The 23,304-nt window shown below is 37.6% G+C and overlaps 1 protein-coding gene across 3 annotated transcripts in view; it reads right to left on the bottom strand.

Annotated features, from left to right (window-relative positions):
- Window positions 1-23,304, bottom strand: part of KCNQ5 (potassium voltage-gated channel subfamily Q member 5) — a 259,328-nt gene that overhangs the window by 83,701 nt on the left and 152,323 nt on the right. The window lies entirely within an intron of this gene.

The raw sequence follows: 23,304 nt of genomic DNA, 5'->3' as shown, positions 1-23,304 counted from the left end.
GAGATGGCCCAACATACACAGATGCTACTTTTGACATGTCAGTCCCGTACATTTATCCAGTACAGCCACTCTTAGTGGCTCAAAAGATAAATTGCCAACAGGAGAGACCTTTACCCAGTCCAAAGGATCGTTTCTCCCACTGTAGACCACAGATGTGGGCTGTATGAGGTTATCAGAGCCCTAATGTACATATTGCATCTAACTGTTATGACTTTTCCCATATTAATCAACTTCCTCCTGAGCAAGAAACCTTAATAAGCAGAAGCTCAAAGGCAGCTGGGCTGTGGTACCACTGCCCTAAAGGACTAGGCTCCATTCTAGGAACAAACTCAGTATCAATGGAGGGAGTTAAAATGTAGGAGTGAATCAAGAGGGTCTTACACAAGTCATGCAGTCACAACCGAGAAAACATGACTGCAATTTTCAGCTTACATGAGCTTGCACGTTTCATGGTACTGACAAACATATGCAGATGAAACAAAGTACCAACATACTGCCAAATCTCTAGGCAAGGAAAGTGCAAATACTCAGTATCACTGCACAATTTCTTCTGAATCCCATGCCTGTTCCACACAGCAGAGGGCATACATATAGCATACAGTGTTCACGGACTGAACACTGAAGAATTGGTATTACCCTGAGGCATATACCGTGGGTGATAGTACCTTTTCCTATAGGGCTGCTTTGCAAATAATGCCACTGTGGTGGTGAAAAAATGTTGTCTATGGAATGGATCAGAAGAGAATTTCACTTCACCCCCATTACCATGGACTGACTAAGCAGCACATTCACTGATTCATCATCTGTTGTGCGCAGTGGCATATATTGTACATTGCAAGTTCTAGCACTTGTACTGTTTTTTTGCAAGTAACTGCAAGTAACTGCAATTTTTGTAGAGTTGGATAACTGCTAGTTGTCAGTTATGCTCAGTAATCAATCAATCAAAAATAGCAGGCCTTTGACTTCCATCTGAATTTCTGGGATTCTTGCTAGACTCTTACTCTAACCCAATATTAATGCAGGTAGATCCCTGCAAGAAAGAGAGAATGGCTCCTTCCTGATACAAAAGGGATGAAATCTCTTTGAGGTACAAAGCACAAAAATTACTGATTGATACAGATGGGGCATATACTCTTCAATGGGATGAGTTTCCATTGATCCACACAATCACTCCAAAGACACAGCAGCTTTCAAAAAAGCACTGGGGCATGTGGGGTGTTTCTAGTGCCAAGCTCACTCAGCAGCATGATGGCACACATCAAGACAAGACACACAGGAGACACACAGGCTGAGTGGAGCTGGGTTTGCTCAACCTGAAGAAGGAAGGGACAACAGCAGTTCTCAGCCTCAACTATTTATTTCTGGTTACAGGGAATGCAGAGAGAACATCATTTGCATGAAGAAAAACTGTGATTAGTTATAAGGAAAAAAAAATCACAATGAGAAGGTGCAGCATTGAAAAAGTTGCTCAGCAATTTGTGCCCCTGGAGATTTTCAGAATGGAGTTGGAAAAAGCCTTTCTCTGACTTGGAAATTACCTGCTGTGAGAAGGAGCATGGACCATACTGCCTGAAAGGCCCATTCAAACCTAAATTATTCTTTCATTCAAATTACTGGCTACAAATATCATTATTATTGCATCTGCCCACATGTTCTTCAGGAGCTAAAATTTTTCTTCCCCTTATAACAGACTGACCTTCCAATATGGCAGGAGTGCTGTAATACATCCAGTACAACAGACAATATAGTTAAGTATTTTTCTTTGGAATTTCTATTAGAAAATCTGATGTGCAGTGCAATAATACATTGGTGGCATATCTAGCAGCACATCACATAACTGCTGGGATGAAGTTTGACTCTGAAAATCAAACCTGATAGGATCTTATGGATAAGCTCTATCAAAAGCCGTAAATAAAACAGTGGTATCAAGATATGCAGGAGGGTAATAATGGTCACATACCATTGACAAATCTATCTTCCAGTCTAAATAAAGAGATCAGCAGATTTTGCTTAAAGATTTCATAAAAGACTGGTCCAAGTGGTAAAAATTCAACTCCTGAGCAACTTTGCTTCCCTTTCCCCCACTTTTTTTTTAAAGGAAAATCTCCCAGAACACTGCTGGTAGTTTTAGCTACTGCAGTCTTCACATACAAGCACCCTATAATTACATCCTACTGGCACAGTCATAAATGTGGTTTCTCCTAGTTAAAGCCTGCATGGAGGGCAAAATAAAATTAAGAAGTGACTAAGAATTTACAGTAAAATACTGTCATTTCCTTTCACTGGCTTTCTTCAGTTCTGAATCAGTTAAAATTTTATTTTCTTGTATTCTTTGCTCTTATGTATTAAAAATTGCTCTTGTTTAGCTGTATTCCAGTAATATGAACTAAATCTGAGGCCCTGTTGCACTGGGTCTTGTCCAAGTACATAATACAAGTTTTCACTTGGAAGAAATCTCATGTAGCAAAATTATGGAAAACAGACGCTGTAGGAAAAGAAGAAAGTTTGTTGTTTCCATATCACAGCTGGAGACCACAGCACAGAAAAGGTAAGGGGACTCTCCTGAGGCTGTGTAGAATTCCTTAGTAGAACTGTGGGGTGGACCTGAACCTTTCAAGTCCCAGTGCAGTCCTGCAGTCACAAAACCATGCTCCACAAACCCAGCACGTGTGATGAACTGCCACAGTTCCTCAGCACTGTGGTTTAGAAGATCAGTGTCGGCAAAATGTAAATTATTCATGACACGGCAGAAAAGCGAGTCAAGAGAGGGAAACAGAACAGTTAAGCAGTGTACTAATCAAAACAAAACTAAATACTCAGGAAAGACAGGTGCACAGTTTAGATTAGCACCTGGTAGATGCAGGTCTGCCGATTATCCACGAAAAGCAGAAACAATCCCCTGAGTAATATGTAAGAATGGTCTTGGAAAGATATTTTTCCTCATAACCTTTTGTAATCATTTTTTTTCCTCAGAAGCTCTACAAGAAATGATCCAGTGTTATTAATATTAAAGAACAAAAGAAAAATGTCTGCATTTACCCACTCAAATCTCACTCAAATCTTGCCCCTTTATCCTTCATTCCTTCCTTCAACGCTGAACACTTTTTTCCTTTTTTCCCTTCAATTCAGCATTTTATGTCTATAATGAGACTGTAAGCACTTTGGGGGGAGGAGAGAAACCCAGTCCTGTTAGTTTTGCCAAACTAAAAGTAGTCTTTCAGGTGCTGTAAAACACAACACTAGCAAAAAGAGGAAAAAATCAAGTGTTCTGGAATATTTTCTGTAGTATATTTACTGCTGATCTGCTTTCCTTCCTTCAAAGTAAAGCAACAGTTGGGAACCACTTTCAAGCTTTCTAATTTAGTCTGTTTATTCAACCCATGGAAGGAAAGCTTCTCAATTTTCCATAGCAAGAGCTGAAGACATGGAGAACACAGCAATACTTTTTACCTGGCAAGACCTCAACAAGGATCTGTCCAGTAAAAACAAAACCAGAAGGTCTGAAGGCCTGGTGGTCAAAGTGTATCAGAAACTGTTTTTCCAGAGATGAATGAAGGGCAGAGGTTTGTATCAAGCCCTGCATAGGCATCCCACATCCCTTCAACCGAAGAAAAATAATTTTTGAATGACAACATTTGAACTGTGTGCCTTGGTACGTGCAATACAAGAGAATGCTGCTGTAGGTATGGAGCAGTGCAAAATAAAACACAAAGTGATTATATTCAGCCTCTAGAGGTTCAATCTGGATCATATATTTGTTCAAGCTGAAAAAAACAGATGGTCTTTCCTTATGCATTTAGTATCAGACAGTAAAACATATGCCTTAGGCAGCAAGTTCCCATAAAATTATTCAAGCACTGCCATAGTCATGAATTTTATCAAAAGCAGATCCTTTCATCTTCTTCTCCAGCTTCTGAAAGCATACACTAATTGGAGAAAAGCCAATTTACAAAAGATAATATAACTCAGAAGCTTTGATATTTATTCAATCTCTCTCTCATAAACTTTTCTTACTGGTTAATTAGGAACTACCAATTCTCCATTTATTTAATTTTCAACAGAGTTTTACTCCAGTTTGTGATTTAAGAGATGTTCATATGGTAGAGGATGTTCAGCCTAAAAACAAATTACTAAAACCTTACTCAAGGAACATTGTAAGCATAAAAAATACACTCAGAGAAGATCTCTGAAAGTTTTTTGCTATATTATTTACTGCTAGAATTAGAATAATTGAAAGTTAAACATCTGAAAACAGTTTTATGACCTCTTCTGTAAATAATAAAAGTGTATCACTGTTAAAGTGACATAATTAAACAATTAGACCACCAAGTTATGTTCCAGTATTACTTGTGGTCTAATTTAACACCCATAAGAGCAAAGGTACTCAGGATTATTACCAAGACTTGTTTGTAAATCACTAGCAGTGCCATTGTCTTGGATTTTGTATGGAAGATAAATAATTCTTGAAAGATTTTTCTAACCTTGCCTGTGATCAAAGTAGCTCTAACTTTTCATAGAATCACAGAATGGCCTGGATTGAGGACCCACAATGTCAATCTAGTTTCAACCCCCTGCTATGTGCAGGGTCGCCAACCAGCAGACCAGGCTGCCAGAGCCACATCCAGCCTGTCCTTGAATGCCTCCAGGGATGGGGCATCCACAACTCCCTTGGACAACCTGATCCAGTGCGTCACCATCCACTGTGTGAAAAATTTCTTCCTAATATCTAACCTAAGCGTCTCCTGCCTTAGTTTAAAACCATTCCACCTTGTCCTATTACCATAATCCATTACCCTTCCTGTTTATATGCCCCCTTCAAGCACTGGAAGGCCACAATGAGGTCTCCCTGGACCCTTCTCTTCTCCAAGCTAAACAAGCCCAGTTCCCTCAGCCTTTCCTCATAGGAGAGGTGTTCCAGCCCTCTGATCATCTTAGTGGCCCTCCTCTGGACCCGCTCCAAGAGCTCCACATCCTTCCTGTTCTTGGGGCCCCAGGCCTGGACGCAGTACTGCAGATGGGACCTCACAAGAGCTGAGTAGATGGGGACAATCACCTCTTGTTACATCTATACACACAGAAATAATATACTGAACTCCCAAAGAGGTGAAAACCCACATGCTGTTAGACTGAGAGCTGTGCATGCTCAAGACATGAAGGTAGACTGAAATCTGACAGATGCCATGAGCCTCAGTGTCCTTCCTGGTATGTCTGAGCAGTCAGGTTTGGGAGTGGATGGAATTGACCTCTCCAGTGGGATACCAAAAACAGTGGAGCATTTTTTTTCAGGAAGAACTGAAAGTGAAAACATCAGCTAGTGCAGGCTTGAGGAAGATATTTATGCAGGTCCTGTGGTATCTCCCTTAAAAAGTAATCTTTTCAACATTTCTATAAAACAGATAATGCACTGCTGACATGGTGGAAAAGAATACAGTTTAACAGTTTTGATAGTGCTAGCCATGTGGATTAGATTTTCCATCATTTATAGTTTCAATGTGACTTGTTTATGCAAGAAAATGAGATATGACAAAGGTTATTACAATTTGTTAAAAATGTTTGACAAAAGCCACATGGAGAATAAGTGCTCTCCTATAGAAGAGATCTCATAAATTTCTCTCGTAAGCTTTCTTTAAAATGACTTGCACTTCAGCGTTTTCTTCAAGTGGAAGAGTGGGAAAATGTAAGGACTTGACATTGTGCTGGAGCTAACATAGCAATCCTCTCTACGGAGAGGTGGAGTATGAAGACTTCATAGTCTTAAAATTTGAAAATAAATTTGGTAGAACATTTTAAAAACAATTTTTGAGACTAAAAAATGTGGTTGTAGCAAAGTCATCTTTTCATATTTTCTCTCTTCTGACTGTTGTCTTTTCCAGAAATACAATTTAAGCTAAATTTTAACTTTTTGAGAAACTGAACCTGCACTTCATCAACTGCTTTGGAAAGATGAGTTTTGTCAGTATCTGATGAATAAATATTGTTTAAACACTGCTTTATTTTTCTTTCCTTTCTGCAGTGTTTACTGATTCTAAAAATTAACCATCAGAATAGTTAATCAGAGATGAAGGAGTTTAAATTTGCAGTGACAAAAAGTGGTATTCACCTAAGTTGATCTTTTTCTGTCATATTTTATGGAAAAAAAAATGAACTGTATCTTCTAAATGATTGCATTTGCCCTATAATAACAAAACACTCAAAAGGCTATAACAGGTGATGTAATTAAAAGCAAATGAAAACCTCAAATTCCTACAAGACACCAATCAAAGTGTCACTAAATACACACTGGATAATCTATTTCATCACATACGAAAAGCAAAACATCAAGGTATGCTTTTCCAGGGATCAATAAGGTAGGAATCATTCCTCCTCAAGCAAGCATGCTGATTAAAACAAAACAAAGAGTTTGAAGAGCTTAAACCTCAGAGATACTTATGACATAGATAATTTCTAAAAAGCAAATCTTTTTATTGGCTTCTGCAGGATACGTTTTTGAGAATAAAGAAAAATAATTTGAATAAAACCACATGGCTTCACTTGAAACAGTTGTATCATTTTACATCTAGCAAACTTTTCTGGAACTTACATGCTCTTCTTCCAGAGTTTAACTCCTTTAAAGCCCAAGGAAGCAGTATTGATTTACATCCCAGAATTTGTTTCCACATACAAATGCCTCAGTTCTATAGAAAATAACAAAACTTTCCTATCCCACTCATAGAGTAGATCCCTTTGTAGGCCAAAATTTTCAAACTCATTTGGTGCAAAGTTTAGTTTGGTGAACAAAATCTGTATTTAGACTACTCTGTAATATTTTTGGTTTTATTTTGCACCAAATAGCCTTAATGTCCAACGACAAGTCTGGTAGTAGCAGCTCACCTAGCAACATTTGTTTCACGTATTTTCCAAGAAAAATAAATCAAAATAATAATAGGACATGTAACACATTTATCACTTTCCATTGGTTGCTGTTTTCAGATTTTTTAGTTGTAATTTTTTTTTACAAAAAAAAAAAAAAAAAAAGGCTTATCAGAATGCAATTAGAAAATTAATAAAATTACAGTAGGAAGCTTGAAAATTGAAATTCACTATGTAATCCACTCTATAAAACCAATTTTTCCATTGCTGTCTATTTATTCTGACTTTGTCCATAACCTAATGTAAGGGGAAATACTCAAATAATCTTTTTCTATAAAAATGTTTATTAACAGACTGTTAATAAACAGACAGACTCTTGTCTCCTGCTACTCCCCTCAAAAAACCTTAATATAAGAAATTGTAAGAAATATGTGCTACTCATCACCGTTGTAGTCAATTTTAAAATCAGCTTTGTAGGTCCTCAGAATTTAATATAGAAACACTATCACTACCATAAGATTATATTTTTGAAGAGAGAAAAATCAACAGACAAGATGAGCTTCAACACTGTGCTGTATTTTGTATGCAACAAGTAAGAGCCTTGCTTTTGTTCAGTGCTGGAAGTGTGGTTCTGGCTCCACAGAAACTAAGACATGATTGATTGTAATGGGGCCAGCCACCACTCACCTTCATTATCTAATCGCCCATCAGTGGCCAGCACTGCCATGACTTTGGCAGCTAACACTGAGTAGAAACCACACTGTGTTGGAAAAAAGTGCTCATCTAATGTAGCCCCCGGAGTTAATCCCTCTCAGTGTGACTCAACTAGACCCCTAATAAATCACAGTGTGCCAGGGAATGGCACTGTTATCCCTGATAGCTCCTGACTGTCTACATCATTAAATTGTGAGGGCTGCCATCAGACACCTTTGGTTTGGTCAACGCTTTCCAAACCAATATGTTATGAGATTTAGCGTGTATCTGGATGAAATTATTCTCTGGTCTTGCTATGCATCTTTTACTGCAGACAAGATACTTCTGTACGTCAATCGACCGAGTCAAAAAGTCATTGCAATGCTTAAGCCCTCACTCAAATGCTACCAAATGAACACATTAAAATATGAGTTCTGATACTATGATTGATGAGAATACAACATTATTGTTTTACATCTTAAATAAAAGTAAAGACAAGCAGGAAAAGTCTACTGAAAATGTAACCATGCAAATTCAGTTGTCTTCTTGATATGTTTTAATACAGTGCTTGCAATTTAACTAAGTGCAAGACTTGAGATTATAAAAATTAGCCCATCGCGACTATGGTATGCTAAAACTGTAGGCAAAGCCCGTAGATCCATAGTACACTTTCACCTAAAATATTGTATCCTATTGAAGAACTCTCGAACAGAAACCAATCACTTCATTTTTCCTACTCTTCTTCAGTAACATATTATGCACTGTGAATTTTACTCTGGTTTTAAATTTAATTTCCAGTGCAGTACAGTCAATAATATTGAGAATTAAAGGAGTTCTTCAGGAAAAATGACCACTTTAATACTGTCATGGAAAAATATCACTGCAATACATGACTAAAAGAATCTCTGTCATATCCCACGAGAAGATTGCCTCTTAGCAACCATTGGATACCTCTACAACTTTTGTTATTCCAGACATGAAAAAAGTAATACCCACAATGAACAAAGGAGTACCAACAAATTCTCCAATAATAGCTTTCTAGACTGCAAAACAACACAATTATTCTGGCTGCAACCTTCACTTTTATTATACAGACAGCAAGTCTACAGGATATTTAGTTTTGTATGGGGATTCTAATTTATTTGCTGTCAGTAAGTGCTATTAAGTCCCATACGTTACCACAAAACTGAATAAGAATAAATCAAACTTTTTTTTTTTTTTTTTTTTAAGGGAAAAGTATTTTAGGAAGAAACATTAGATTTTCTGAGAGTAACTAATGTGTATTTTACCACGCTTCACTAAACCTCAACCTGTAATGGCTGTGGGAGAAACAGTACAAAATGTTTTAAAATTACAAGTACCAGTTGATTTGATTGCTTTATGATGCCTTCATTTGACAGACTGATTAAGAAAGGAAAAATTTATCACCTTTTTAAAGTACTGAAATACAGAATAATATTTTCAAACACTCCATTCATAAGAATGAGGATACAAAAAAAGTTCTGAACAGAAACATACATGGGTGACAGAACTTCAGAAATGATAAGTCTAACAACAATATTTAGAAGATTACTTTATAGCCCCAAAATCTCTCACAGCTACCACAGGAGTCTAAGGAGCCACAAATGCAAGGGCTCATTAAACTGGGCAGAATGATGTCATAGCAGCATCAGGAATGAACATTTTTGAAAATTTCTTCAATACACCAAGATCTATACTTTTCTCTAATTAAATTTACTCCCACCTTGCAGCCAACTCACCAGTATCACCATTAGAAAGAAAATCCTGCTAATTTCCTGAAGTTTTCTTCCAGTAGTAAGCCAGGATATAAATGGAACATGGAATATTATATCAACAGAATGCCTTGTTAATATTAAACTTACTTCTAAAAATCAATCATTGCACTTCTGCTCAAGGGCGTTCAGCTTTACACCACACCATTAGTCTTGTCTCCCTTAATCTAAATAAATCCTCTGCTTTCTGGAATCTGAAGAGCCCTTTCTTGTTAGACAGAAGTACTCAGAGAATAGGGCCTGACGGCAGACACATTTCAGATTGCAAAAGAATTCCATTTTGAAGGGTTCTAATGATCATAGAATGGCCTGGGTTGAAAAGGACCACAACGACCATCTAGTTTCAACCCTCCTGCTATATGCAGGGTCGCCAACCACCAGACCAGGCTGCCCAGAGCCACATCCCGCCTGGCCTTGAGTGCCTCCAGGGATGGGGCATCCACAACCTCCTTGGGCAACCTGATCTAGTGTGTCACCACCAAATGCTGATGGTATTTTCCTGGTTTTAACGTATATATCTCCTCCTTCCATCATATGAAATCAGCAAGAAGTCTCAAACTTGGGGGGTTGTTCACCTGTTTCCTTGTATGCTTGAACAGACATGCCCTTTGTCAAGTACCAGGTAGGTAAGTGCAGCAAGCAACACGTGGCTTTGTATCACACACTGCTTTGAAAGCAGCCCAGTCTCACAGCAGCCTAAAGCAAGATGTAACACAGTCCTCAAATGAGGCATTATTCTTTATGACTACCTCCAGTCAAAGCCCAATCACATTTCTCATTTTCCCCTATTTTTCAGGGGCTTTTATCTCATAACCGCCGCAATTGGAAAGAGGGCCACCTGATTTCTTCAGTGCCTCAAACAAGACGCTCTCAAGTCCCCACATCAAACCAGGAGTGCCTCCGCAGCAGGGTGGGACTGAGCAACCTCTGTGCCCGCAGCAGCCCGTGCGTCATGCGGTGTTTGTGAGGAAGTCGGCTCTGCTCACATGAGTGATGTCCTCGTGCCAGCGGTATGCTTATACACTGCTTTGGCAACAATAATATTTCTGTTCCAATAATGAGTTATTTCATTAAATGCTGAGCTGCAAAGGTTCTGAAACCACTATTATGCTTATGCAGAACATTAAATACACTAAGTGCATTTAACCTATTTTCCACATGGGGAAAAAGTTGCCCTTTGAACTCCTTAAATGCATTAAAACTGCTGCTTGAAACAACACATGAAGGTGCTTTTACTTTCCAGCATTTTATCATACATTGGTTTACTCTCTTTGCCAAAATCATCATGCTCAAAAATTAGTGTGAAACAGGTTTGTATTTTTAAGAGGGATTACAGGCATAGAAATAACTTTGCGCGTATTTTACTTCAGCAGATCAGTTTCCTGTCTTTTCACAGATGCTGATCCTGCAAACCCTTACACAGATTAATCAGAGATGACTTGTGTGTATGTGCTTCCAGGCACTGACCATATGCTTCAGCTTTGGAGAAGAAGCCCTGGAGATCCTTTCATTAACCACAACATTAAAATCAGCTTTCTGCAGCTTCAGTATACAAAGAATTGTCCTTCACTAGCAGCGTGGAAAGTCCTACCGAATGGACTCTCCTGCAATTTCCCAGTATGAATTTCTATATGTAAGCTGAATGTCAAGATGAGATGTAACAGGAAGACACAATGGATGGGACACAACAGCCCTATCCCTTGTGGTACCAAAGGAGATGTTCACTCCCAGCAATCTCATTATCAGGACACTGGCTCAGGTGACCCTGTCTCCCCTAAGAAATGCAGAACGTGCTGCCAGATTTAGAATGGAATAGCAGAGGGTACAAACACCCTTTGAAGAAGGTCACATACTATACAAAAAGAGAAAGGTTCAGCAAGTAAAACTATTTTTTCTTTAATAGATAAACATATACTAGGATTTTGTCTCACTCTGAATCCACTTATCAAGTTTCCTGAGCAATTAGGAGACAGGTAGGTTTGCATCACTGCTGGAAGGAGAAAAACAGTGCTCTCACTGCAAGGAGGTTCTGTCAGCTGGTGTATCTCAAGTGAGAGCAACTTCAAGCCGGGCAAATGCCAAGGGGCTGCCTCTGCTGTCTCTTTATGATTCCCACCACCAGCATTTTGCAGCCTTCAGTGTAGTCCTTTCACATAACTTCATCAAGAGACACAGTAGTGTTGTATCTGGAAATTAGTAATAGTTAACAGAGATACATGATATTTTGGCCTCCTAGAATTCATACAGTTTCTCATTAATACTGATCCTTGAGGTGTCTTGCAACCCAAGCCATTCTGTGATTCTACAATTCTACAATTAAGTAGTACCAGCTAGACAACAAAGGGCTTTTGCAAATTCTCAGTCTACAGGAGTCTAAAATGTTTAAACATCTTTCATATGCTTTATCAAGTGAAGTTTGTGAGAGTCAAGAGTGGATCCTAGGTTTTCCTGCAATTTCCTTGGCTAGCAATGGCTTAAAATATACATGGAACCCAAATGAGCACTTGCCCAGCCAGGAATTGCTCTCAATTGCTCTCAGACACAGCAGCTAACTCCTACCTCCCTCTTAGCAATAGGAATACTGTTTTTCCCCTTCCAGCGGAGATACATGTCTGTCTGTCTCCTAATTGCTCAGAAAACTTGACAAGTGAAAGACTGGATTCAGGGCCAGCCAACAACATAGCATATATTCATTTATTAAAAAACCCAAACAAGTTCTGTTAGCTGAACCTTATTTTTTTTCCACATATTTTGTGACCTGTTAAGAACATTTATTTATGCAGATTTAAAGAACAAACTCTTAGCAGGCTGATTCAACTGAAAAATCATGTAACAGCATTATGAGAGTACAGAGATGAAAAAGTAACACAATCAATCAACACTTCAAAGCAACAAAAACCCTCTTTAATATATTAAGATCACTTAGATCACCTTCCTATGAACTATATGAAATAAATAGTATTGCTGTATGCTTATAGCTGTATCAAGCTCAGACTGTTGAGGTAAACAACTAACAGAGGTGTTTTCTCTTGAAAGCATCATATTTGTCTCTAACTACAATAAAGTAACATTCACTTCTTTCACCAAGGGAATTCATAAAAATTACAGGCACATGCAAGTTGGAAGGAATCTTCAGCAGTTATCTTGTTCAGCTCCTTGCTGAAAGTGGGTTCAACTGCATCCATTTGTTCCTGGCTGTGTCCAGTCCAGCTGTGAGCATCTGCAAGAAAGGAGCCTACGCAGCCTTTCTGGGCACCCTGCTACAGTGCCTGACTGCTCTCATTTAACAAGTTTTTTCTTTACACCAGGTGCTATTTCCACTTTAAAAGCACTGAGTACCACATTATTCCTCAGTGTATAACAACCCAATTTAATTATGTTTTTCAGATTAGTGATCTGCATGAAAGGGTCTACTAGACGAAGAATGAGTAGGCTTTACAACCCAGATGACAGGGTGGGAGTCCTGGTCTGCATCTTGGTTGTCCTACTGCTAATCTCAAATAGCTGTCACCTACTTACTCTCATGACCTCACTTTGTATGTTTTGTTTGAAGATCAGTAAAACTAACACTGAATTATGTTAGTCAGATAGCAAGGCCTCTCAGAATAATACCATGGTTTCTCTGTTATACACTCGTTCTCTATCGCTGTTCTTGATTCCCTTTGCTTTTATTTTGCCTATTATTTTTCCCGCAATGCAGGCAAGAACAAAGCTGAAGCCTGTTTTTAAATTATGATTATAGACATGGTTTACTTCATATGGAACATGACCTATTTGTTCATTCACTACTTTTAGTTTGTCAGAGGGTTTTATTTTAAACGATTGAGAATGGAAAAGAACCATCAAACCTGGGGCACTGAAGCAAAAAACAACATGCATATTAATGGTATATCTATATAACTGAATATCTTCTACCCAGCCATAGAGGATTTTGTAATTATTAACTGGCATTTTCCAAACCAGAAGACATGGGGAGCTTCTGAGGGGCAGACATGCTCAGGAGCTCAACATATCTCATGATTCAAGCTCGTCATTGATGCCCAGGCACAGATTCAGATGACCATTAGTCATCAAATTGCAATTTGCATTTATCACCTCTTTACCAGGCTTTGTTATGTTTTTCCCAACTATTTTTCTTCTTGCTGAGGCCCTGGTTCAGAATGTCATACAATAGAATCATCTATATAGCTTTTTTTGGGTTTAGATGAAGAATTGCAATTAATCATGAAATACCTACAGGATCTATTTGAATCATAGAATGGTTTGGCTTGGAGGAGACTTTAAGACCATCTAGTTTCAACCCCCTGCTATAGAGAGGGACACCTCTCTCTAGACCTGGTTGCTTAAAGTCCCATCCAGCTTGGCCTTGGATGCTTCCAGGGAGGGTGCATCCACAACCTCTTTGGGCAACTGAAACACAAAAGGCCACCTCAGCCACAATCCTGATACCATGATATAACTTAGCTTGGCTTCTGCATGGCACTGACCATCCCACACTTCAAGAGGCTGAATTTTGGTCCCTATTTCGGTCCATATAATATGTTTATAAGAAGTAAAAGGTAGGCATCGAAGAAAGCTTTCTCAGCACTATTTGAGATGTCTGCCTTGCATGCTTCTAATGTTTTGTTCCTAATTGCTGTCACAGTCCTTTGCGTCAGAGGGAAGACATGAGGGAAGACTCTATTTGACTGATCTTGCTCCACAGACAAAAAGAAGAGTCCAAGCCATCTCACTTCTGTGCTGTCAGCTTAAGCATTTACACCCTTGTTTCACTGCTAACCACCTTGCTGACAAAATGACAGTATTACCAAAGCTTCTGAAGAAATTAGTTTCATAAAAGCAGGGAAAAATAAAAAGAGAATGTCTTGAGACAGAAAAGACTTAGAAAGACTGAAGGTAAAATGACAATTTTGATTTGCTCCTGCATTTTCAGTTTTGCATTTTTATTATAGTCTATTGTCTCAGGAAGAGTTCAGGTAGTTGAATGTACATTAGCACAAGAAACAGTTAAATGAAACACCTCCAAGTTTCTTTAAACAGAATGATTATTTCAGAATTTCTCCCAAAATATGAACATAACAGAAGTCTATGCCAGTGTGCTTTGTCTTGAAATACACTTTGCAATTAAGCACTCTGCCATTCACTACATGAAAGATCAGTGTGGAGACCAAAGCCTACCCAGCCTCTGCAGCAGTAGCTGGTTCTGGGTGCCTGGGGAAGACCCAGCAGAGGTGGCAAGATGGTGCACAACCAACAGTTTCAGGGGTTTCTGAACTACAGGCTGTGAACCTTGACAGAGTCCGCTGTTATTAGGTTGCCTAATAACAGTTCTGGAGTTCCACGTGTATTTTTAGCATGCATACACAAACCATAAATGACTTACAAGATTTAAGTATGTGCTGTATGAAGCTATATCTTTTCATTTGTTTGCACAAACCTATTATTTAATAATCACCCTGCTGCCACCTCTGTTTGATATGGTAAGAGGCAGTTAATCACCTGTTCATCTGCCCTGTTCAAATCATGACTTTATAAATCCTTATTATATGTGGGTACTGAATAGACTCTTCTGCAGCATCTAAGGAAGATACAGGGAGAAGTGACTCTAATTTCTCAATTCTAATCCAATGACTACTGAACCCAGCCTATGTCAGGCGAAGCAGACTGCCAGCATTAATGAATGCTGGTGTCTAGTTTTTGTGACTCATAGGAGGGTGATGTGTCTGGAATAATCTCCAGCTGTCTGCTTCTGTAGCTTCATGATCAGTTTTGTTGACTGGAGACAGCTTACACTGAGGCCTAATGCTTTTAGCTTGCAGATAGTGCCTAATATTTACTATTTGCTCCATAAAGGACATAAAATATTATAAGAGTAAGGGGCACTCCTGATTGAAAATGTATTTGCAACATGCCTGATAAGAGGAGTTTGGCAGGAAAATACCTTTTATAAATTTATAAATTCTTATTACTACAATTACTAAGTATGTCTCCCAGCAAACATATGGAGAAAAATAAGGGCTAAAACCCAATTTTTGCAATTTTTTGCAGAATATCCAATGAAGTAAGTTGCTTAATTGGATAACATACTGTGAAATTTGTCCATGATATTGAAAACGGTGATACAATGTGAGTCTCACAGTACACATAATAAAACAGCTCTTCATTCTCTGGAAAAACCAAGCCGCTGCTACCAGCTGCACTGACTCCTGCTCCTCCTGGGGTCAGCACAAACTGCTCTTGCATGTGAGAAGACTGGAGTTAATTACATAGGTAATTACTGCACAAATGCAAACAGCTTGCTTTTAAAAAATTCTTCTCTGCATTTTGAATGTATGGGATAAATTTAAACAACATCATCAATGTAAACTGTACTTGAGAAAACTGTAACCGTGCAGCTGGTAGAGTCCATAAAGATAAAAGAAATGTTTCCATAACATTTAATTTCAAGCTGACATTTATATAACAAAACCATGGTAAAGCTATGTTTAGTTGAAGTTGTTTGCATATTTTGCATCAGTATCACCAAAGACTCTGTTCCTCATGTATATAGTTACCACATTTTGGTAACCGCATTTATATAGCAGAGGCAACAGCCACCACAAAAGGAAAACAGAAAACCAGAGTTTGTAACATTTGATAAACAAGCCATCAGCTCTGGCATTACAACTCATCAAAAACTGGATGCATTCACTTCTGAGTGAAGCAATTACCCTGTTTTCAGTAATGGAGACAGACATCACAGTTCACACCAAGTTCTTGAACATTTAACTGTGAAATTGCCCCAGTCAATATGATTTAGTTTCTCAGACAGAAACACTGTATTTTTCTTTCACCTCTCTTATTCTGAAAGTGTTACAGGAAATGGCCAACCTTTCAGGCTCACACAAATTCATTCTTCTGACTTCTTTTCCTTGTCAGGCACAAGGCCATAGAAATATTTCCCCAGTTCCACTGGGTTAGTGAAGAATGAGACTTAAAATAAGCACATCCATTCCTGATTGCCAGTGCAATACGAAAAGGATTTATGTGAAGCTTTTCCCAGATAAAAACTGCAAAGAGATGCAGAAACATGAATGAACACAATTTTAGGGTGACATCCCATCTCTAGTAGAATGAATAAAGCTTTTGTCATTGGTATTAATACAGTAAAGATTTCCTGAAAGAAGATCAGCCTTTTTTTATTTTTTTTAACAAATTTGGCATTTGAGAAACGCATATTCACTGCGGTAAACCGTAGCAAAGATGGCCTTTGCTGAGCTTAAAAACATAAAGACGACAAGAGGCCACAGAATATGTTTGCCCATAAACTTTAGCTTTAAACTAGCTAGCCTGAGTTCTGACAAAATGCAGCCAAAGCAGCACAGAGGTTAGCTCAGGCTAGCTGCCCAATAATTTACCCAGCTCTCCAGAAAGGCTGAGTAGTTCATGCTTGAGTTCTAGCCTGGCACAGTTACACTACTATCATTACCCAGTCTGACTGCATAGAAACTAGCTCCTGAGCATTCACAAAACCTCCTGCTGACCTCTTCAGAGGTTCCCAGGTGCAAGAAAACAATTTCCTATACTAAACAATATCTGAATACATTTCTCAAAGAGTCCATTGCAGAAGACACACACTTCATTGTCACATGTACAATGAAATTCTTTGTAAACTTTAAGAAATTTGAGTTTAAAAAAAGACAATGTTTCTAATAATTGCTATGAAAACATATCAAAATTTAAGTGAAAGAGAAACTGAAGAAATATTGCACATCATGATAAGCAAAAGTTTGTAGTATCCATTAGGTTACAGGACATCAGTAGTAGGCTGGCAAAATACGAAGAAGTTATTTCTCACTCCTGTTAGTCCTTGCAAGCCTATAAAAAGAAATTAATCCAAAAGAAATGAAAGATTATATAACACGCACTTTCATGCTCAAGGAGTAAAGGTCTCAGAAAGATGGTGAGGATGTTTCAGCCAGCACTTCCAAATGTCTCCCACATTCCGTTAGCGTCCCAGCTACTGTCCTTGCCATTCTAGGCAGCAATACATATAGCATAGCACTAACCAGCTCTTCTTATGAAGGGAACCTACTTAGTACAATTTCCAGTTGCTCCTGAGAAGCCCCTAGCATTTGAAATAAGTATTTTTGTATACACGAACCTACAATCCAAGACAAACCCTGGAGTTCTTCCATGAAGAACTGCATGCCAACTTGAAGAGCCAAGTCTGAAATAAAAAAAGAGCTTTCTGTTGTGATGGCTGCAAAAATGGCTAGGACCTTAAGGGGACCTTAAGGTTTTTAACAGTGTTTAACTGCAAAAGATGTAAATATGATGTAAATATGTAGCCATGTAGCCATGATGTTATTCAAAAATTCCTCCTATTTTGCAACTTATGTAGTCTTCCTTCAAACACTAAGTAACTTGATTATTATTTTTTTTTCTTGCCAGGAAAGACATGATTTAGGTGCTTCAAAAAATGATGTTATGAAAGTAAATATGGTCTGACTACAGTCAAATAAGTGTTCACTTGAATAATACACCTGTAAATACTGTGTGATATAAGTAATGTAATATTGATACTGGTTAAAACTAAAAGGCTGTGACTCATAAGAATGACTGAAGTGATCTTCTTGCTAAAATATGCATTTTATAGTACTAAAGGAAAAGAACCAGACTTCAAGTGGTAAACCGTTGGAAGCATTTCTGAGTGTTTCTGGAAAGTGTTCCATGGGCAGGTAGGTGGCACGGTCTTGGATGGAGTATCACAAGTCTGGATAAGACATAAACATTCAATCACAGTCCTAAAATATTTCAGGACACCAAATTCATGTTTTCTCCAGTTCATTTTCTATGTTGCAGGCTGCCATCCAAGCTATTAAGAGTGTGGGTGAGGGACTATTGGCTTCACTTGCCAGGAGCTCCCAGTGAGGAGACACTCAATACTGCTGAGTTGGAGGTGGAGTGTGGAGAATAGTGCTATGGTTACTGAGCCTTGTGTGGGCTATCAAAAAGATGAGTTTCATTTTTCATGTTAAAACCTTGACAAATCAAAATACTGAAAGTCTTCAGGCCATTTTCTTGTTAAGACTGTCTTAGAAACAAACTGAAAGAAACAAAGGGTAACATATGTAGGATGGCCCTGGTATGAATGAATGACGTTTTTTGGCACACAGAACATTTACATTAAAAACTAATTCATTAAATGATTGCTGATATTCTTACATAATATTGTACATAACAACAATAAATGAAACAGAACCTATTTCTTCAAGCATTGCAAGTGATAATAAAATGCTTTTACATGTTGTGCATCCTAAGAATATATTTGATGGGAAGAGAGGAAGATATAACTTCAGTCCCAAAGATAACAGCAAGATGAGAGAGGACAGCTCACGAGAAGATACTTAGCATGAAGGCAGTGAGATCCTTCAGTGAGGAACATGATGGGTGCTGATCATAGCTTTTTTTTTTTTTTTTAAGGACATGTGGGTGTTAAGCGGGCCAAGAGCCAAGGTTAGATGACAGCAGAAACTCTCACCAGTGGTCCACAGCAAAGTGATCAATCACTAGATCTAAGTGATGTAACTGCTAGATGTAAGATCAAGTGTGATGGATTCAGAACAAAAAAAGAACTTGAGGGACAAATCAATATCTGTTATTATTTTGCTCTTTGTCACATAAGCATACTTAGTTATTTTATTTCATTCTAAGAAAATAAAGTTAAGAGGTTCTGTTACATATTGGTATTCTTTCATGTGCAAAGAAATAAGCTGTTTGGATTGTGTTTTTATGTACTACTGATGTATCTAGTGGACATATTATGTTGAAGCTATTCAGAAGGTCTCACAGACTAAGTAACAGCTTTTACTGTACTTTGGAATAAAAGCAAAATAGCTTTAAATGATTTGTAAGTTATAAAAAGAAAAAAGAAAAAAAAAAAAACAACAAAAAGAAAAGCAAGATAGATTGTGGAACAATAGCCTGTTAAAATAACCTAGTCTAATTTTTATAGCTACTCAAGTGCTCAAAACATAGCCAAATTTCCATGATGTTACTGACTTAATTCCTTTGAAGACTCATGCCAGAAGACTTCTCATATCTGAACAAAGAAAACAAAAGTGGATCTTTTCCATGCGTTAAATACAAATCCTAAGTTAACAGGATCCAGATAAAAAGGTAATAACAACTGACAAGATTAATAAACTACATGAGCACGCACACTGCACTGGCAGCAGGTTTCCATCAGCTTGAATCCTCAGTCCTGCCCTTCACTTTTAAGCTCCATGTAGTTGTATTAAACAGACGTCAGGCGCAATTTTACTGCACTAGTGGAGCCAAGCAACCAGGCTATCCTTTGTGCTAAGCCTTTTGAAAAGATGGTACTTCTTATTAGGATACATTTTGAAGCACAGATGTTGTTTCAGAAACAGGTCAGCAGAACAGCAACTAGAGAAAAATAATTTCTTCCACCAACTTGGGTGAGAACATCAGCCTTTTAAAATAAAGATCCATGGATTCTGCATGAAAAAATGTCAGGAAAAATACACCTAGAAAACCTGAAGAATGTGATGAGATGGAAGTTCCACTACTATAACACACTTCCTGTACTTCCATTAAAGAAAAACAAAACTAAAAAACAACCCCCAAAAGATACAGAACATATGTAGTATTTACTAACTCAGAAATTCTTCCTAGTGATTTCTTGTATTCACTAGGTGGTACAGCAAACAGCCCTGCAAACAGAAGTCTTGACAACTACCACTACCTATAAAATCCCTTCTCCTAACAATGCACAAACTAGTGTGTGTCTTTGACACTTCATTTTTCTGTTGCCTAGCCAATCTCAGACAACCTTGCATGAAACTTGCAAAATTGTTTACCTTGGCACATGCAGATCACATTCTTCCTCATAAGCTATATTTTACGCATTGGAATAATGATTTTAGACATGCATTTAAAGCTTTTTTTACTTCCTCACTGAAGTGAGAGAAATGCATGCCAGTGGATATCTGTGGGAAAAGAATATATTTTCTCTGTGACCTCAAGATGTATCCCTTTCTGCCCAACTATATTATCATATTTGTAAAGAGCTTAGAATGGTGTGATGTAATCAGCATCCACTCCTATTTATTGTCTTGTGTTTTATGCTCAGAAAACAGTTGTAGAATTTCAGTGATAATTCATTCTTTGTTTAGCATTCAAAACACTCTTCCTCCTCTGTAAAAAACCATACATAAAAGAAGGTTGGTAGATGGTTTTCCACTGCCTGTGTATAAAATTTAAACTAGCAAGCCTTTATTACAGCTGCTTAATGTCAGTACACATCCTACCTTCTTATTTAAAAGACAGGAGTTGCTTTTCTTTAGGGCTGGGTTGGAAGTGGCCCACCTAAGCAGCTCTTGGCTATACAATAGATGGGAACATCCTCCATGACTTAGTTTGGTTCCACTCAATCTTAATCACGTATTTGTTTTTGTTCTAACAGACAATGAAGTACCATCTCCCAGCACCAAGAACCTTAATCCTCCAGGTCAGAAATCTCTTCAAGCGCAACAGGAAAAGCTAAGACTTTCTCCCATTCTGAGAAGTAAAATAGTTAAACAACAATACTGCACTATTTCTACGTTATTCATAAAGTAAAATCCACATCAAATGAGAACTCTTTACTTAGCAATCCTACAGAGCTTAAATTTGTCCTTGGTAAAAAAGAAAGATAGATTGTTGATAGATGTTGAAACTGCAATATCTTTATGGTTGCATCTGACCCAAGACATTCTATGACCTTACAAAGAGTAGACTCCCTGTTGAAACGCATTTCTTTGCAGGATGTGTTGTTAGACTATGGAACCCTCCTGACTGTTTATTTAGCAATTTGACATTTCAGAAAATCATGACATCTCATAGTTGCTTCAGGCCATAATAGAAACCTTTCATATTACTAGCACAAATAATTTGGTGAGTTCTCTATATATTTTGCACAATAAAATATACTACTTCTTTACCAATTTAAATGACATTTTGCAAAGTTCTCTTTAATCTCTTCAGTAAAGGATGGAGGATTGTCATGCTGACTAATAATTTAATTCATGAAAGAAAAAGAGCTTGGAGACATAAACGACATACTCTTACAAGACTAGTGATTAAATATGATTTAAAGCAATTGTGCAAGAGATATGCAAGAGACCTGAGTCAATTCTTGTGCTTAAAGACCCCATGTTAGTGTTGTGCTGATGGACTGGATGGCTATCCCAGAGTTTATCAAATGACACTAGATGCTTTTGTTTAGACAACTTCCACTCTGGAAGGGGACTTTCAGATGCACCAAACTGATCTTCAGCGTATCTGAGTATGATGACCAGGTCTATAAAAGCCTGAAATGTGAACTTACCCATCTGGATGTGATTCTATTGCTAGTGCTACATAAGATACCCCAAAGTATATTCATTCTTCAGCTACTGTACTAGAAGGCTCTAGAGCTCATTAGTCATATCTGCCAATGCCACATAGATGTTCAAGCTACACAAGGACATTTCAAATGTCACTAGATATCTATTTTCTGGGCATCCTTAAAGTGGCCCCAGACAATTACTTGCATGTTTCTGAACTATTTTAAGCTTTAGCTGAATCCCATCATTCTGATAATGTCAGCATTTAAGTTATCTTTCTAAAATTTAAACAACCAAAGCCCATACAACATTAAAAGCAAAAACTGAAGCTGCTTCTGATATAGAAGCAGACATGTAACGCAAAAGCAAATTATGCTGTGATAAAATTTTTCTATTTAAGGAGACACAGGTAAACATGCTGTTAAAAGTCAAATCAGAATTTGCAGAAGACTGAGAAAAAGAACATAAAAACTAAATCCCTGTGGTAAATCATCTGTAGGTCCAATACCGGTATCAGTCTTGGGAGTAGAACAATACAACTGAGGTTGATTTTACCCTTAGAGAAAAATCAGAATTCAGATGTAACAATTAAGAAAAAAATAAGAGGACAGCATTTTCTATTCACAATAACCTAAGTCAAAGAGACTATGATCCAACTTTTCTAACAGAATAAAAACATTCTCTTAAAACAACAGTATAAATGTTTCTTCCTTCCTTGTAAAAAACGAAACAAACAAAACAAACAAAAAAATACCCCACCTGCCAATGTTGAAGAAACAGCCATTTACAACCTAAAAAAAGAGAAAGGAAAGAATGGCTTCATCTTTGAAGTAATTCAATTATGAACTGGCCAAACTGAACAGAAATTTATTACACTACTAGTGCAAACCATAAGGCAGTGAGTTCTATACATATTTTTCATAATAATGATTAACATATCATGTTTTTGCCAATTGAAACAATAATTTTCAAAGTCCTGAAATAAGTGAAGTCAAGATAAATCAATGAACGTGCATGAAAGATGATGTAGAATCACTCTCTCCATTGCCCAGACAAGAATAATCACTCTACAGCTATATGAAATGCTTTTTCTATGCGTTTTCTATGATTGTAACACCACCATAATATCAATAGAAATCCTGGATTTTATTGAAGAAACATAGTGACAGTCTAAAAACAAACTACCAACAAATGAGTACTCAGTTATCCACTTGTAGCATTAACAGATACTAGAAATAGAAATAAACGTAAGCTTTTTTCCTGAGTTTTTTTCACCTTAATCCTAGGGTTTTGGCTTCTCCAAAAATGTTCACTATTCTCAAAACAATTTCAAAACATTCATTTATGTATTATAATGCAGAAGCACATGAGGTCTAGTCAGCTATACACAAAGCAATACCTGTAACTTCTAATTTTAACCACAGCTTCACACCACTCTCTTACGGTGCCTAGTATTTCATCACCTAATAACTGCATTATATTATTAACACCAAAACATCTCAGAAATGACACCGTTTTCTGCGTATCTTCTTATATTTAAAGCCTTTGCTCATTTCTACAAAAATGTAAGGACAAAAAATAGAGCTTTGTAAAATGCA

Source organism: Lagopus muta, chromosome 2 (assembly GCF_023343835.1).
Source record: "Lagopus muta isolate bLagMut1 chromosome 2, bLagMut1 primary, whole genome shotgun sequence".
Lineage (NCBI taxonomy): Eukaryota > Metazoa > Chordata > Aves > Galliformes > Phasianidae > Lagopus > Lagopus muta.
This window is presented reverse-complemented; position numbering and strand designations above follow the sequence as displayed.